The sequence below is a fragment of the Bos taurus genome, chromosome 11 (genome assembly GCF_002263795.3).
Source record: "Bos taurus isolate L1 Dominette 01449 registration number 42190680 breed Hereford chromosome 11, ARS-UCD2.0, whole genome shotgun sequence".
Taxonomy (NCBI): Eukaryota; Metazoa; Chordata; class Mammalia; order Artiodactyla; family Bovidae; genus Bos; species Bos taurus.
In genome coordinates, this window is record NC_037338.1 from 51,492,622 (window position 1) to 51,498,206 (window position 5,585).

Genomic DNA, 5,585 nt, shown 5'->3' on the forward strand with positions numbered 1-5,585 from the left:
AAGACTAACTCTGTAAAATGAATTGTTGGAGAGAACTAGGAGAGAATCATAATTTAAACTTCAATTTAAATATCCACACATAGGATATTATAGAGATGAATGTAGCATATTTAAAACATCTTTAACCCCAAGTAGTTCAAAAGAAAAGCATATGTTCTTGATGTATGAACTATAGTCGTTTGAAAATTTGTGCCACTTAATACAGTCAGTGAAAAATCTAGATGAATGACATGCTTCTAGAAGAGCCTAGATTACAACACTAATGTTTAATTTTGATCTCCAGTTATTAATACATAACTAAAAATTGTTTTTAACCATCCCCATCCTCTATATTTTATTTTTTCATTCTATCTTTCTTTCTTTTTTTTCACTATTTAAATAATTCTTTTATTTTTTAATATAAATTTATTTATTTTAATTGGAGGTTAACTACTTTACAGTATTGTATTGATTTTGCCATACATCAACATGAATCTGCCACAGGTATATACGTGTTCCCCATCCTGAACCCCCCTCCCTCCTCCCTCCCCATACCATCCCTCTAGGTCGTCTCAGTGCACCAGCCCCAAGCATTCAGTATCATCTTTCAACTGAAACCATTAAGTGGCATTTTTTGGGGATCCAAAGAACTGCAATCCTTTGTATCTCAGCACAGAAAATAATTGAACAAGAGGCAAAGTGACAGGCAAGAAGTGATTTATTAGAATAGGATGCTTGTGAGGCTTACAAGTGGGTGGGTGAGGGGGTACCAAGCCCCAAGAACTTACAAGGCTACAATTTTATAATCAAAGGAAAAACAGGGAGGGGAAGAAGACCTTTTTCATCTTTCTTAAGTAGACATCATGCTTCCTTCATCAGTTCCTCCTCCAGGTTGGGCAGGAGAGTTTTCTTGTTTCTGTGGTCGACATAGATCCACAAAATATTTTTTATGTGTGCAGAGAGCATGTTCTAATTTATCGAGCTCAGTGGGCAGGATGTGGGCCTCATGCTACCATTGTTTTATCATTTGGGGGCATGTCTCACGCTTCTGTTGCATGCTTTTGTTTCTAAGCAAGCCCGCTTGGTTTTGTCATTAAGAAAACCCATTTTCTTATGTAATCATTAACTTACAAGGGTCACCTGTATTTTTTTTTTCTATTTATAGTCCCTATTTAATCACCTACTTTGTCTCTATCAAAACCTTTTTATTTCTTTTGTTGTTCATGGCTACCCCCATTAAGGCAAGTTCCAAGTAGAAAGGAGATTGGCTAGAGGGAAAAGGCACTGGCAAATGATTCTGCTCTAGCACTGAATATGTTTGCAAAATGATCATTTCAAAGTGACATGTGAGCCTTTTAAGATACAGACACAAGCACATCCATCCCACTTTGCAGAGGCTAAAAATTGTTGGTATTTTCGAATATTGATGTTTTCATGGTTTCTCTCAGACACAATTTCTGAGATAGAAAACTAGTCAAAGAAACTTAAGGGTCTGAATTCAGTGTTATAATCAGTAAAATAGGACCCAAAACGCAAAATTGAAAATATTCATTCTTTATCTGACATTTTATTTTTAACACTGGAGAGTTTGAGGTAATGGATAGTTGTCTATAAAAATGAAGTATATTTTATTTTATTTACTTTTTAAAATGAAGTATATTTTAAAATAATGATTTACAAACAAAAAATCAAGGATTAATTTTTTTAAATAATTTTCATTACTATTAGCTGTGTTTCCAGGTTTTTAATGTTTTATGAAGAAATAATAAAGTAATGTTTAAAATCAAGATTGCCCTAGAAAATTTTCCTGACTTTGTGAACATTGATGCGGGTTCATTGACAACTTGAGATTGACTGTGGGTCTAAGAATGGAACTGAAAGGTATGCCTGCACTTACATCAGAGGTGAATTAAAAGAAAAAAAAACAAAACTCATGGCTTAACTTTAAGTAGAGTTTCTTTTGTGGCCTCATTGAGTACAAAATGAAAACACTCTTTGTACAGGGTTTTGGAAAACTGCTCTATACCAGGAAGTCATTTTCATAAGAGGCACTTCATTGGTGTATTGTTCCCTTTTTCCTCTGCCTCCACATCTTTTCCCCCTTATGGAAAACCTTTGGGAAGCTTCCTACATGGATTCATGTAATTGGTTTTCTGGTGTTGGGGAGGTCAGCTGGTATAAAACACCAGTCTCTGCTCATAAATTTATTTAAGCTGTATTTGCATTTAATTTCAGCTTTTTAAAAGTCAAGTTGTGGGTTTAGTCAGTAACTTACTGGCCTGGGAATCTGGTCTAAGTTTCTGAAGAGTAGTAATGACTATAATGACACTTAATAGCCACTGTAGTGCCATGCATAGTGAGCAACTGAGGAGATTATAAGCCAGTATGAGTTTTAAAAATATTTGATTGATACTTGGTTTAGGAAAGGAAAAGGAGTCTGGGATATTTCTATTCAGTAAAGGCAAGTGCTGCTGAATAATAGTTAATCCCAGGGGGAAAAAATTGAAAAATGAAACAACTGATTTATCTGTTTCCTAAAAGCCCCCAGGGATACCTTGAGTTCAAGATTATACAAATGAATCTTGTTTGGGTTCCTATTCAATTTTCTCTTTCACCTACTGAGGACTTGCTTCATTTCCTGATTTGCTCCACAATCAATCACAAGCATCTATTTCTTTATTTTTAATTTTTGAGTACTGTTGATAACAATGCCTATTAGTTTCTGCTGTCAGCAAAGTGAATCATTTGTACATATACATATTTCCCCTCTTTTTGGGATTCCCTTTCCATTTAGGTCACCACAGAGGACTGAGTATACTTCCCTGTGCTATACAAAGTTATCATTAGTTATCTATTTTGTACATGGTAACGTATATATTAATATGTCAATCCCTGTTGCAAGCATCTTGAATTTCTTGAATATTATGTTTTCTACCTCCATATTCACTTCCACTGATTCCTTATTTTTATTCATCTGAGAAACTCGAGGAGTTCTCTTTTCTATCTTATTCTACATTAGATCAGCATATGCCATTAGCATTCTTCTAGAAAGGATGGTAAAGTCCCATGCTAAATAGTGGTGCCTGGTTGTATTAATAGTGTCAGACTCCTTTCTGAAACAGTTCAGATTATAGTCCAAACATCTCTGGGCTGTGAGTTGAAATTAAATGTCATTCCAACAGCTTCCAGTGTCTAAATATGACTTTCCATTCTGAAGACCTTTTAAGAAAACCATCTCCAATTTTCCAACAGGAAAGTTCTCTCTGAAAGCATTTCATGGATAAGCACATTTTTAAGATCAAGGATTAAAAATAATCCTACATCCAGGTCTAAAGTGTTTAATAACAAAAAAGCTGCTTAAAATGTCTAGGCATTCATCAAGACCTTTTTGCTAACTATACCCGTGATTTCAGGAGAAGCTGATAAGTGATTTACAACTCTGATTCAAAGGGGAAGCATCCTTTTGTTGGGTTTCTTACACAAAATTCATACTCTGCAGATTCCCAAGCTCTGTCACAAGTCGTTGAATCTGAATTCAGTAATAGTAATAGCTGAAAAACTACATTTTGAATAATTACTCATATATTTCAGTGCAGTATAACATTTTTGGACTGCTGATAGATGCACAGTCTTGAGGATAAAATACTTTCTTGACTTTATTTCAATAAATGCTGTATATTCATTAATTTAAGCAGCAGTTTTAACATTGGTTTCATATGTTTGTTGTTCAATTTCTAAGTCCTGTCTGACTCTTTGCAACCTCATGTACTGCAGCATGCTAGGCTTCCCTTTCCTTCACTATCTTCATAACTCCAGTTTGAATACTGATCCGCTTCAAATTATTATCACTCTGATACAAAGTAGGCATATCGATATGGGCAGAAACAAGAAATTATTTTATTTCTCTCTTCTGTCTGCTCTGGGCATTTCTAGCAAACTGAAAGTAGGATAATTGCCCATATCTTAGTCAGTAGCCACTTTCTGAGACAGCTAATGTCCTGTCTCCTGGTCAACACCGCTCCCCGTCTTGGTATGTCATTTTCTCTATCGGTTGAGTCCCTCTAAAATGATCATTGCAGAATTTAGAGAGGAACTGAGTGAAGTGACTCTGGGAGAGTTAGGCTACCACAGAGCATGACCACAGACAGTACTCACGAAGGCTTGAAACCTAGCATCAATGCCAGTGGACTGTATCTTCAATCATACTCAATTCCAATATTCGAGTTGGGCATCCAGTTAGGAATGGTGCCCATCAGTCCACTGATGTAGTAAGAGAAGAGAGGATACAATGAGGATACTTAATGCTGACATGTATGCAATGAAATGGTGCTTCCAGTTCATTTGTATATTTGTTGTGGTTCTGTCATCCAGTCATATCTGATTCTCTATGAACCCATGGACTGAAATGAAGCATGCCAGGCTTCCCTGTCCTTCACTAATCCCCAGAATTTGTTCAAACTCATGTCCATTGAGTCGGTAATGCCATCCAAACATCTCATCCTCTATCACCCCCTTCACCTCTTGCCCTCAATCTTGCCCAGCATCAGGGTCTTTTGAAGTGAGTCAGCTCTTCATATCAGATGGTTAAAATATTGGAGCTTTAGCATCAGTCTTTCCAATTACTATTAAGGGTTGATTTCCTTTATTATTGACTAATTTGATCTCCTTGCTGTCCAAAGGACTCTTGAGAGTCTTTTCCAGCACCACAGTTTGAAAGCATCAGTTCTTTGGTGCTCAGCTTTCTTTGTGGTCCGATGCTCACATTCATACATGACTACTGGAAAAATCATAGCTTTGACTATAGGGACCTTTGTCAGCAAAATGATACCTCTGCTTTTTAATATGCTGTCTAGGTTTGTCATAGCTTTTCTAGCAGCAAGTACTTTTTAATTTCATGGCTACAGTCAACATCCAAAGTGATTTTGGAGCCCAAGAAAATAAATCCTGTCATTGTTTCCATTTTCTCCCTATCTATTTGTGATGACATGATGGGACCAGATGCCATGATCTTAGTTTTTTGAAAGCTGAGTTTTAAGCATTTGTATATATAATTACAAAATGGCATGGATCCAATTACCCTTATCTTAAAAGCGTTGAAACAAATGATTCTTGGAATTCAATATTTTTTCCAAAGATTAGAAAGCCAAGACAGTTTTCAGCATCCAAAACATTTTATGATTTATGCAGCAAAGTCAATGGCTATTTCATACACTAGAAAAAATAAAGTATAAAATTAACCTCTGAGACTGTAAAACAAAAGAAGCCTCTTATATCCAGAAGCTGTGCTGCTAGACCATGCTCTTCTCCTATTATCTTACCTACACAACTTCACAGGAAACCAACCTCAGACAAGATTACTCTGATTCTATGATAAAGTGTACAAAACATTGTAACTTCATATTAAAAAAAAAAATTGTCTAAGTAAACATTAAAAAAAAAAAATTAAAGCCTGCCTAGCATTTGCTCTCTGGAGTAAAATGAGTGACTGCTACTTCTTTACCAAATGTGTTTTGGTAAAACTTTATTCTCATTATAGTCTGCCCTTCCTGTAGATAAAATTTATTGAGATAGCCAATCAAAGAATTTCCCTTGCTTTCTGATAGCAT